We start from the raw sequence: 14,110 nt of genomic DNA on the forward strand, positions 1-14,110 counted from the left end.
CCCTGAAACTACTCTGAAGCATGAACTCAATTTACCGTCAACTCTAACTGCTGCCTGACTATCCATGTAAAGACCTTTAATTGCTTGCAAAAGTTTGCCTCCTATTCCATAATCTTGTAGAACAGACAATAACTTCCTCCTAGGAACCCGGACATATGCCTTTTCTAGATCTATAAAGCATAGATACAATTCCCTGTTCCACTCGTAACACTTCTCCATTATTTGCCGTAAGCTAAAGATGTGGTCCTCACAACCTCTAAGAGGCCTAAACCCACACTGATTTTCATCCAATTGGTCCTCAACTAATACTCGCACTTTCCTTTCAACAATACCTGAGAAGATTTTACCCACAACGCTGATTAAAGATATACCTCTGTAATTGTTACAATCTTTTCTGTTTCCATGTTTAAAGATTGGTGTGATTACTGCTTTTGTCCAGTCTGATGGAACCTGTCCCGACTCCCAGGTCATTTCAATTATCCTGTGTAGCCATTTAAGACCTGACATTCCACTGTATTTGATGAGTTCCGACTTAATTTCATCCACCCCAGCCGCTTTATTGCACTGCAATCTATTGACCATTTTTTCCACTTCCTCAAATGTTATCCTATTTCCATCATCATTCCTATCCCATTCTACCTCAAAATCTGAAACATTACTGATCGCATTTTCATAAAAATTCCATCGTTGTCCCGAAACAACGATGGAATTTTTATGGATGTCAATGCGCCATATGACTGGACCACAACTGTTCGCAATTGGTTTGAAGAACATTCTACACAGTTCGAACGAATCATTTGGCCACCCGGGTAGCCCGCCATGAATCCCATCGAACATTTATGCGGCACAATCGAGAGGTCAGTTAGTATACAGTATCCTGCACCGGCAACATTTGGCAATTACGGGCGGATATAGAGGCAGCATGGGTCAATATTTCTGTAGGGTACATCCAACGACTTCTCGTGTCCGTGCCACGTCGTCTTGCTGCACAACGCCGGGATAAAGGGGGTCCGACACGGTATTAGCAGGTATCCCATGACCTTTGTCAAACCAGTGTGTAATACCAACACCTTATCGCATTTCTGATATTAACATCTCACTAATTACAGACTGATTGACTTCTCAGGTTAGCAAAGGGCTCTTTTGGTACGCAAAACGAAAACCAGACATCATCGCTATGGATCTGACATCAGCTGACAGTGTGTGTATACCATTACGAAATAATAATTTGTGTGTAGTGTGTATAATGACTGATAATGAGAAATGAATGGACAGAGTAGCACCAGCCATTTAAATTATTAATTAACTTCTCTGTGAAACTGTATCGTGTAGTTGCGATCAACTGAATACTGTAGCACTATTTTAAACATCCTGGTCTTGTTCTCGGGAAGATAGGGATTGCAATTTTCACACAGGCATCCTGATTCTGGTTTTCTGTTGTTTTCCTGAATTACTTCAGATAAATACTGGGACGGTTCCTACACTATGGCCACGTCCGGCTGCCCGTCCCATCCTTGTGAAACTAGGCCTATGTGTCTGTAAGAGTTATACTATTTTTGTTCTTAAATTGCAATACCACCACACGTCCAGAATCATTGTAAAAGTGACAGACGGATGAGTAAAGCTAAACGCTACTTCTGCTATTAGTACTTCTGCTAGCTCACGTACTTTTGAAAAGAATTAGGGAGACAGTGATTAAAATCCTTCTGAGTATTATGCCGCGTCATTGCTAAAAAGTTAACAACAATAGTAAACTGAAACCGACGTTTCGGCCGAATTGCAACGGCCTTCCTCAGGGCAAGACTGGTTTTGCATGGGGATAGGTGCTTCTATTTATTAGCCAATCATATTAGAGGGCCAATTAAAAGTTTTACAACAGTGGCGTCAGACATCGATAATCTGTAATAAATAGAAGCAACTATCCGCATGTAAAACCAGTCGTGCCCTGAGGAAGGCCGTTGCAATTCGGCCGAAACGTCGGTTTCAGTTTATTATTGTTGTTAGTTTTTTAGCAATGACGTGGCATAATACCCAGAAGAATTTTAATCACTATGACACTGGCCGCGGCAGCCTACGTTCTTATATCAGTGAATTATGGAGACACTCGCTTGAAGTGATTTAGGGGGCCTATGGAGAACCTAACGCTGGACAGGGATGGCAACTTAACTACCGTCGAATGCATTAGGCTTGTTTCACATCTACCCGGCAGCCGGCAGCCGACACCGGCTACCCGGTTGTGGGGGTGAAGAGCTTACGGAACGTTTCACACCTACCCGGCAGACGACGTGACCGGCTGGACGAGGAGGATGCTAAGTTCACCGGACTTGGATACGATGTTACGTCATTATGACGTATACACGCTACATCAAAAACGATAGAAACCCTATACCAACTATTCGACTTTTGTGAACTCTCGAGAGGTTGTGACACGGTAGCGCTGTGCTCTGCGCCATTCGTTTCTGAACAGTAGACTCCAAAGCTGAACTGAGTATATGATGACGTAACACATTGGTTCTCCGAGTAAGAGACCTTTACTGTTGCCATCTTCTGCAGGCTGCATCCAGCAAAAGTAACGAGACTTCTGCATAGTTTAAGGTATCCGCTCATGTTGTGATGCAATTCGTATTTTGCATAATCTTGTCTTAGCAAATTATATTGCTGACATAAACCACATTGACATGGCCAGGTACAAGCTAAAACTAATGTGGTTGTATACATGACATAATAAACAGTACGTCTGGTTTATCATACCACCGTGGAATGCGTTGACACTGCATTCAATTGTTTCATACGTCAATCAGTACTGGACACTAACCTTTGGTTAAGATTACATTGAGAAATCCACTTCCCCTCGTATTTCATCTCCGGTCGACGATTTTTCTTCAACAATGCCTCATATTTTTCTTTTTAAGTTCGAAATTCAATCATTCTACACACCAGTCATTACTGGACACTAAGGTACCTGTCTCTGCGGTCCGAGTGTAAAATTACTTGGAATTATGGTTGATAAAAGACTATCTTGGGATGGACATATAAATTACTTAGCTAACAAACTAGCACGAGTTCTCTTTCAGCTATATAAATTAAGAAAAAAAGTCAGCAAGAGTATGCTGCTACAATCTAATATGTACTGACAAGACCAATTGTATGAAACCATACTAAAATATTGATAATAAATAACTATTATTTTCGGCGTAAGCGTTCAATACAACAATCACACAATCTAATCTGGTCGGGACATAAGAAGACTTCACTTTTTTACGAAACGTGTTGTCCGTGGTGTTTTCAAGGCCACGGTCAGGAATATTTCTATTAATATCCAGCTCTTTTACTTTTATTTTGGCGAAATACATATAAGCTGCCACACTGAGCTGTTACCAGAATCGCACATGTCAAAACAAGCCACTAGCTGACGACAGTTTAGAATCTTGAACGTTCGTAAAAGTCGATAGGTGTGTTAATCGACTAAAGCGTATATACGTCATAATGACGTCACATCATATCCAGGTTGGGTGAACTTAGCATCCTCCTAGTGGGGCAGGCAACACAGGGCTTCACATCTACTGTCGTCTGCCGATCACTTGCGTTTTGCTTTGTTCTGGTGGTTCAGCCTGTTCTGATGATTTCTAGTGTGCCATAGCGGAAATCGATGCCGAAATTCTGATAACATTAGTGCAGGATCGACCAGTTTTATGGGACAAGACTTTAAGTACTTACAAGGACAGTATACAAACCAGGAATGCATGGATCGAAGTCTGCAAAGAATTGAAAGAAGGTTTTGAACGGATGTGTGACAAGGATAGAGACAACTACGGTAAGTACAGATCTTTATTTTTTATGTTAAATCCACAACTTTTTTTATAATCAGTGGTACATTAAATTTTAGGTAATTGCCATTTCACAGATCCTTCATCCACAACATTTTTTACAATCAGTGGCCCATTAAATTTTAGATAATTGCCATGTCACAGATCCTTCAGGTGTCATAAAACAGTCCGTCATGATTTTTCGTACATTGTTGGCAGAAATTCCCCCACGTGCACGTTCGCTTCTTGTTATACTTTCAAGTCCAGTTATGGACAGAGTATCCTCAGAGTTGTAGCCTTCGTTTTTAAGAACAAACTTGTGCAAAACAACACATGCCTTAACAATGTCGAGAGCAAAATCGGGTTTTAAATTTATAGCTCTGTGGAAAATCCTCCATTTATTAGTCAGTATCCCAAATGAACACTCTACGTAGCTCCGGGCTCTTGACAGGCAACAATTGAAGACTCTTCTAGCAACTGTTAATTGGTGTCCAGAGAACGGTCGTAGAAGATGTTGATGCAGTCCAAACGCTTCATCACCAACAAAAAAATAAGGTACCTTTGGAGTTACTGTACTAGGAAGGCATCTGTCTTCAGGAATTACCAGCTTCTTTTCTATCAGTGATTTCCACAAAGAACATTCTTTAAATATAGTAGAATCACCCTCTTTGCTATAACTGCCGATATGTGCGTAGATAAAATTATAGTCTGAGTCTGCCACAGCCATCAGCACTATTGATGAATATCCTTTGTAATTGTAATACATTGAGTTAGATGGATGGACGATACGAACATGCTTTCCATCTACAGCCCCCATGCAGTGAGGAAAATTTTCTCTTTGCTCAAATTTTGCAGCTATGTTTTCGAAGTCTTCTTTGATGGATAGAGGCATATATTCACAACGTAGACACCAAACAGCTTGACACACACACATCTGACTATTTTACTGATAGTGGAAATGCCAACTCTGTAACTATAATGAAGATCTGTGAACGTACAGCCACTGGCCAGATATCTGAAAAGAAAGTTTCAGTATTGTAGAATATCTGCGTAGCTTTCTGGAAAAGTAAATTGAATATAGTATGTGCTGTAACGTAAGCAATAAAATGAACTATCCTACATTAGGACCAATCCATGCACAGTGATCTAAAATCGGAAAGTATTCCTGCGTGAACATCGTGGATTTTGATCAAATTTTGTATGAATATTGACACATATCCTCAATGAGCGATGGCAATGTTTAACGTTAACGAATTAAATACTTCTGGAAGTATTTGACCCTGTCGTGCACCTTTCAACAGCCCGCCCCTAGTTTTCGACAACGTTGAGCTATATCTCTGGCAATATATTTGTGAAACAAACAAATCTACGACATATTGTACAACGTTTTGGCCTTTTTACGTGAAATAACAAAAAAAAACTGCATGACCAATTTTCATAAAGGCGATTTAAAAAGAAGACTGACGAAAAAATAGTCGCTGGAAAGAAATGTGAGGTCAGGCTTCTTGTATGTCGAGAAGAAATTGCACGATAAACCTTAAACTTCGTGTGAAATAACTTATCGACATGCGGATTTACAATGCAAAATTTCATTCTCCTACTGCTTTCCATTACTATTTACATTGTGGGCAGCACTGGTTTTCTAAAAACGTTAATTTCTAGACCACTAGACACTTTAATTTTTCCGGCTTTCATGACGCTTTTATATCACACAGGTTGAAATCCATTAAACTTCTTTTTGTGATGCAGTGCGCTGGATTGAAGGACTGGATATTCAGTTGTAAAGACAAACTTAAGTTTCTTGTGTGTCACTGTGTACATATGTATAGGTAATTGATTTCATGATATGTCTGTATTAGCCATACGCTAAATAAAATAAAAATAAATGTGAGGATAATAGTGTGATGTACCTCTTCAACTAGCATTCTGGTTTCAGGCAAATTGGTTATGAAGAAGTGGGCCAATATTAGCGATTCTTTCCAAAGAAGCGAGAGGATGTATAAGTCATCTCTAAAATCTGGGAGTGAGAGGCAACCACCCAGAAAGTACATATACAGCCAACAGCTTCAATTTTTGAAGAAAACAGCAGAAGCACGTCCGACTGCCGACAGTTTCTCGCTGACTGAAAATGCGACCACGCAAAGACCAGTTTCTGACGACACTTTTTCCTTCACTGACGATACTCAGGATCCAGAAACTGATTGTAATGAGACATTCACAGAGGAAGTACGTAATTCTGACATACCGAAATCACGCAGTAACAAGAAGAGGAAGCTTGACCCTGTAGAGGTAGAGCTGATCAATGCACTGCACAGAAAATCCAATTGCCATATGTCGTTTTGCAGCGGGATAGTTCCAACGCTGGAAACATTTGACGACGATGAGGTAGTAGAGTTTCAATTAAGAGTTATGCAGAAGAACAAGAAGAGGAAGCTTGACCCTGTAGAGGTAGAGCTGATCAATGCACTGCACAGAAAATCCAATCGCCATATGTCGTTTTGCAGCGGGATAGTTCCAACGCTGGAAACATTTGACGACGATGAGGTAGTAGAGTTTCAATTAAGAGTTATGCAGATTGTTTCTGAAATTAAACAGCGTAAAAAGTCGTGGGATAAAAATAATACTGCCGCTCATCCTAGTACATCACGTGAATACACATGTTTACCCATTTATGAGGTACAACCAATTACAGATGCAGAAGTCAATAGGCAACGACCCACAACCGACACACAGTGTTACCAACAAGCAGTGGAGCAATTTTTTCAGGGACATGTTCCAGATCCTTAAGCCATCACAAACCTCTGAAAATTCATGTGCTGGGTCGTTCAATTTTTAAGCTATGTTTCAGTTTTTTTTAATATGATTACAAAAATGTACATCCTTCAGAATAATAAACTTTTTAAGAATTCAACTATTGTTTATCCCACTAACCTGATTGTAATTGCCAACATTTGCTTAGGCTGGATACATTCTCGGAACGACGTGTTGCAGCGCTGAATGGAACTCTTCATTCGATCATGTAGATCGTCAAAAGTTCGTAAACTCATCCGAAAATAATTAAAAAACTTATCTTCATCTCCCTTTAATTCCTCAAAAAGAACAAAGAATACACCCACTTCGTCTCTTCTCACATTGAGTGGATGAACCCAATGCAGCCTTCTTCTTCTTCTTCTTCTTCTCTTCAACGTCTGTACAAGACAAGCCACGCTAATAACTGGTCAGGCTCCATTTGTCGTCTGAAGGCAACTGCTGGCGGATGGACGGCGCGGAACGGCATGCCGTGCTGCTGTCGGGTGACAGTGAAGAGAGGTTGTGTCGGCCCGGCAAGAATGCCAGCTTGTCGGCTGCCGGGTAGATGTGAAGTAAGCCTTACCAGCGCTTTAGCCGTTGAACGAACTCCTCATCCATTGGTAGAGTGATGGAGGGGCTAGGGTGTCGAAGTAGCGAGTCACGAAGAACGAAAGAGGAGGCTGATCGTTGCGTACTACGCACCTTAAATTATGTCTCAGATGGTAGCTAAATGTTTATGTCATTGACACAGCATATCCGGTACTGTAGTATTGCCGCATTAGTTTTACGACTGTTGTTAACGGAAGAGAAAGAATTAGTGTTCTCCGAATATAAGACCCATAAACATCGGGGAAAGATACGCTGTCCAGTGGAGGGGCGGAGCGATTTACAGCATAAGCTGCGCACATTTTCACCCGAGTGCCTTGTAATTATCCCGCTGATTTGGGAGATTCATCCTCCGGAACGCCCCGCCAGGGGCCGCGGTATGAGTGTAGCAGGAATCCCGCCGCGAGTAGGGGGAAAGGCTTGGGGGGGGGGGGGGGGCGGAATTGGCCCTGTAATTTGGCGCCGTTCCTCACCCATACGCTACTGCGACGCCGATTTGGCCTCCGTGGGCGGGGTAAGGAACTTCCCAAACTGGCTGCGAGTGGGTGGCTCTCGCCGGCACCAGCCGTTCTGATCCGCTGCTCACGATGTGCCAAACTTCGCTACCGCCACTGCAATGGTAAGGACTCCTGGAACGCGTGGCCAATTGAGGACAATTTATGACCGCGGCAATGACGTCATCGACTCGTTAGCGACTGGCCGGCCTCCAACTAGTCTCAACTGCTGCGCGGATGTCTGCTTACTCCAGACGGCAATATACCGACTCACGCAAGCAGCCGATGCCTTGGAGTCATGATTTGGAAAAGCAACCGCCCGGCGTTGCGTTTTATGAGCGAGGGCGACTGACAACCGTCGTACATTTCAACACATCGTTCGTAATCGGGACACTGCGTTGGGCGTGTGGTGCTTCAACGTAGTGTGTTATTGCCACAGCTGTTCTCGACACACGTAAAGGGCGTGGCCGGTGAAGACTGCAGTTCTCTGGGGATGCTCACAGACGAAACAGCTGTGTACTTGTTATGAAATTCAGAGAGACTTTCAGTTGATCAGCGCGCACGCTCTGATTAAAATACACTACTGGCCATTAAAATTGCTACACCAAGAAGAAATGCAGGTGATAAACGGGTATTCATTGGACAAATATATTATACTAGAAATGGCATGTGATTACATTTTCTCGCAGTTTGGGTGCATATATCCTGAAAAATCAGTACCCAGAACAACCACCTCTGGCCGCAATAACAGCCTTGATACGCCTGGGCATTGAGTCAAACAGAGCTTGGATGGCGTGTACAGGTACAGCTGCCCATGCAGCTTCAACACGATACCACAGTTGATCAAGAGTAGTGAGTAGGGTATTGTGACGAGCCAGTTGCTCGGCCACCATTGACCAGACGTTTTCAATTGGTGAGAGATCTGCAGAATGTGCTGGCCAGGTCAGCAGTCGAACATTTTCTGTATCCAGAAAGGCCCGTACAGGACCTGCAACATGCGGACGTGCATTATCCTGCTGAGATGTAGAGTTTCGGAGGGATCGAATGTAGGGTAGAGCCACGGGTCGTAACACATCTGAAATGTAACGTCCACTGTTCAAAGTGCCGTCAATGCGAACAAGAGGTGACCGAGACGTGTAACCAATGACATCCTATACCATCAAGCCGGGTGATACACCAGTATGGCGATGACGATTACACGCTTCCAATGTGCGTTCACCGCGATGTCGCCAAACACGGATGCGATCATCATGATGCTGTAAACAGAACCTGGATTCATCCGAAAAAATGACGTTTTGCCATTCGTGCACCCAGGTTCGTCGTTGAGTATACCATCGCAGGCGCTCCTGTCTGTGATGCAGCGTCAAGGCTAACTGCAGCCATGGTCTCCGAGCTGATAGTCCATGCTGCTGCAAACGTTGTCGAACGGTTGGTGCAGATGGTTGTTGTCTTGCAAACGTCCCCATCTGCTGACTCAGGGATCGAGACGTGGCTACACGATCCGTTACAGCCATGCGGATAAGATGCCTGTCATCTCTACTGCTAGTGATACGAGGCCGTTGGGATCCAGCACGGCGTTCCGTATTACTCTCCTGAACCCACAGATTCCATATTCTGCTAACAGTCATTGGATCTCGACCAACGCTAGCGGCAATGTCGCGATACGATAAACCGCAATCGCGATAGTCTACAATCCGACCTTTATCACAGTCGGAAACGTGATGGCACGCATTCCTCCTCCTTACACGAGGCATCACAACAACGTTTCACCAGGCAACGCTGGGCAACTGCTGTTTGTGTATGAGAAATCGGTTGAAAACTTTACTCATGTCAGCACGTTGCAGGTGTCGCCACCGGTGCCAACCTTGTGTGAATGCTCTGAAAAGCTAATCATTTGCATATCACAGCATCTTCTTCCAGTCGGTTAAATTTCGCGTCTGTAGCACGTCATCTTCGTGGTGTAGCAATTTTAATGGCCAGTAGTGTAACTTTGTGGCTGACGTTTCAGCGAATCGAGCGGCAGGGACCGTCCGCCAGCTACTCGCAGTTCTTTCTCGAGCTCCATGTGCTCGCCGTGTTTCGTTTTTTGTACGTATGTGCAGCACTTTATCTGCATGGATGACTACACGTCGGCAACATTGGCCTGCACCACTGCTATCTGTCAGTCACAAAGGTATTCTAACCGCAGTGTAGTACAATTATTGGCAGTTAACTATTTAAAAATGTAATGTAGAGCATATTGTAATGGGAATTCGTCTTTTTGATGCTTATTTTGACTTCTTTATACTGCGCAGTGCTACTATTGGAAATACTGCAAGTAAGCATATGACAAAAAATACTAACGCAGAGTTAAATTAAAGACAATTTTCTTTCTCCAAATTAAGTTTAATTAAAGCTTACGTGAGAAAAATGAGTAACTACACAAAAGTCAATTTTATAAAGTAACACTTACTTTCAGTGTGCAATCTGTATTTATAATTAAGACTACGACTCCGACTTTGCGTGAGTTTCTGCGACCGAACGGCTTGTCTGGCGTAGCGGTAGTAAGCTAGATAGAAAGATCTTCCTCGTGAACCACTGAAACGTGCATCAAAGCTCCTACAGTACTTCCTGTGAGTAGCCTTCACATACGAGGTCTGCTCAAAATATTTCAGAACAGAGTCCACAAAATTTTTCTGCGCTTACCTTTCACTTATTGTGCATGGTATCCTTAGAAGTAGTCTCCTCCGCAATTGATACACCGCCTTCAGTGCCGTTCCTGCTTCGGGAAGCAGTCTTGGTACGCCTCTTGCTGCATCGCGCGAAACGACGTCGAATTTTCTTTTATCTTGTCTATCGCTGCAAGTCTTCGTCCTTTCAACGGGGTTTTCTACTCTGGAAATAAAAGAGAAGTCCGCAGGAGAGTACGGAGGATGAGGCAGAATTTTTTTTTTTTTTTTTTTTTTTTTTTTTTTTTTTTTTTTTTGCAATAGTTACGCACCAACACCGATATGAATGGCGGTTGCGTTATCGTGAGGCAAGCGCCATGAACTGTCTCGCCTCATTTCAGGCCGTTTCCTCTCAGGCGTCGCAACACGTACCGATAAACCATCCGTTAAACAGTTTGTCCCTGTGTCACTGTTTCGTGATAAACTAATTCTTAAAAATCAAACGTAAGTTTCAGCATGGTTTTGACATTTGACCTAACCTGACGAGATGCTTTTGTATTAGAGAGCATTTCCCGACCCAGTGCGAAGAATGAACCTTGGTCTGAACATGTTAACCTTTTGACCCATATCTCATCACCAGTAACGATTCTCTTAAGGAACATCTCGTTCTCATTCGCGAGATCCTAAGGCTCTTCACAGACTGCGGGCCGAAGTTCTTTCTGGTCCTGATTCACGAGCGGCGGCAACACGATCCAAGATGGTGATGTGGGATTTCATGACATGATCCAACAGAAACGTTACATTCTTCTGCAATCTCTCGGACACTCAGTCTTCGTTTGGCACGCACAATTTTGGTGACGTTTCTGACATGAGCATCCTGAACGAGGGTCATCTTCAACTTCCGTCCGGCCCTTTTTAGACCACGTGAACCATTCTTAACACCGAGTACGGCCTAAACACTCATCGGCGTCTTGTTACTGTTCGCGCGGCTGCCACCGTCGGAGGTTCGAGTCCTCCCTTGGGCATGGGTATGTGTGTTGTCCTTAGCGTAAGTTAGGTTAAGTTAGATTAATTAGTGTGTAAGCCTAGGGACCGATGACCTCAGCAGTTGAAGGCAATCCGTTCAGGCTGAACACCTTAGATAAACTGTCCAGCGAGTACAACAAGGTGTAGGTTGCCTGCTGTTTTGGGCTGGCATTATGTGGGGCCTACGTACACTGCTGGTGGTCGCCGTAACGACTGTACGATACGTGAATGCCATCCTCCGACCGATAGTGCAACCATATCGGCAGCATATTTGCGAGGCATTTGTCTTCATGAACGAAAATTCACGCCTCCATCTTGCACATATTGTGAATGACTTCCTTCAGGATAACAACATCGCTCGACTAAAGTGGCCAACATGTTGTCCAGACATGAATCCTGTCGAACATGCCTGGGATAGATTAAAAACGACGTGACCCACCAACCACTCTGAGGGATCTACACCGAATCGCTGTTGAGGAGTGGGACAACCTGGACCGGTAGTGCCTTGAACGTGCGGATAGTATGCCACGACGAATACTGGCATACATCAATGCAAGAGGACGTGTTAATGGGTATTAGAGGTACCAGTGTGTACAGCAATCTGGACCACCACCTCTGAAGGTGTCGCTGTATGGTGCTACAACATGCAATGTGTGGTTTTCATGAGCAATAAAAAGGGTCGAAATGATGCTTATATTGATCTCTATCCCAATTTTCTGTACAGGTTCCGGAACAGAGGTGATGTAAAACTTTTTTTGATGTGTCTATATTACTAAAATGTTGGCTTAACGATCTCTGTTTCTTTTAATTAATTTACATATCATTATTTGCTTAATTTTCTTTGTATCTGTTTATCATTACTTTGATTTTTCTTTGCTGAAAGCAGTATTTGCCCTTAATATGGGACAGTTTATGTCATTGTATGATTATAAAATGTTCCATATGGTTTGCAAAAAAAAAAAAAAGTAGCTATGTAACAGGTTAACAGGTCTTCAAATATGCAACAATAAATTAAAAATTGGTAAGCCTATGTGTAAGTCCAAATTTCTCTAATTTTCCATTTTTCTTGAGATATATGTAAGGAAACAATGCATTAACTGACTCTGCTAGTAATGAACCTTTCGGAATTTTTAACGTTAAACCACACTGTAATGCGCAACACCTCTTTTATAGCGTCTGCCACAGGAATTCGATGAACATCTACATCTACATCTGCATGGATACTCTGCAAATCACATTTAAGTGCCTGGCAGAGGGTTCATCGAACCACCCTTACAATCCTCTATTATTCCAATCTCGTATAGCGCGCGGAAAGGATTAACACCTATATCTTTCCGTACGAGCTCTGATTGACCTTATTTTATCGTGGTGATCGTTCCTCCCTATGTAGGTCGGTGTCAACAAAATATTTTCTCATTCGGAGGAGAAAGTTGGTGGTTGGAATTTCGTGAGAATATTCAGTCGCAACGAAAAACGCCTTTCTTGTAATGATTTCCAGCACAAATTCTGTATCATTTCTGTGACACTCTCTCCCATATTTCGCGATAATACAAAACGTGCTGCCTTTCTTTGAACTTTTTCGATATACTCCGTCAGTCCTGTCTGGTAAGGATCCCACACCGCACAGCAGTATTCTAAAAGAGGACGGACAAACGTAGTGTAGGCAGTCTCCTTAGTAGATCTGTTACATTTTCTAAGTGTCCTGCCAGTAAAACGCAGTCTTTGGTTAGCCTTCCCCACAACATTTTCGATGTATTGCTTCCAATTTTAGTTGTACTACCTAGGTATTTCGTTGAATTTACGGCTTTTAGATTAGACTGATTTATCGTGTAACCGAAGTTTAACGAGTTCCTTTTAGCGCTCGTGTGGATGATCTCACACTTTTCGTTATTTAGGGTCAGCTGCCACTTTTCGCACCATCCCGATATTTCTTCTAAATCGTTTTGCAATTTGTTTTGATCTTCTGATGACTTTATTAGTGCCGAGCAGAAACATCTCTACATTGTCTGGATGGTGATGTAGACCTATAGAGCGTCTTTTGCCATTAATAAAACATGATCAGCATGTTTTAGATTTACTGTTCATTGTCTTCTCATCAGCCTCAGCCACAGCGTCATCTGCAAACAACCGAAGACGGTTGCTCAGATTGTCTCCAAAATCGTTTACGTAGATAAAGAACAGCAAAGGACCTATAACACTACCTTGGGGAACGCCAGAAATGACTTCTATTTTACTCGACGACTTTCCGTCAATTACTACGAACTGTGACCTCTCTGACAGGAAATGACAAACCCAGTCACATAAAAAAAGCACTCCGTCGTCAGGCCACGAGTGGCCTACCGGGACCATCCGACCGCCGTGTCATCCTCAGGGGAGGATGCGGATAGGAGCGCATGGGGTCAGCACACCGCTCTCCCGGTCGTTATGACGGTATTCTTGTCCGAAGCCGCTACTATTCGGTCGAGTAGCTCCACAATTGGCATCACGAGGCTGAGTGCACCCCGAAAAATGGCAACAGCGCATGGTGGCCTGGATGGTCACCCATCCAAGTGCCGACCACGCCCGACAGCGCTTAATTTCGGTGATCTCACGAGAACCGGTGTATCCACTGCTGCAAGGCCGTTGCCCAAATCCGGTCACGTAACTGAGGCGATATTCCATAAGCACGCAGTTTCACTACGAGTCGCTTGTGTGGTACAGTGTCAAAATCCTTCCGGAAATCCAGAAATACGGAATCGAT

The sequence above is a fragment of the Schistocerca cancellata genome, chromosome 2 (genome assembly GCF_023864275.1).
Source record: "Schistocerca cancellata isolate TAMUIC-IGC-003103 chromosome 2, iqSchCanc2.1, whole genome shotgun sequence".
NCBI classification, from domain to species: domain Eukaryota; kingdom Metazoa; phylum Arthropoda; class Insecta; order Orthoptera; family Acrididae; genus Schistocerca; species Schistocerca cancellata.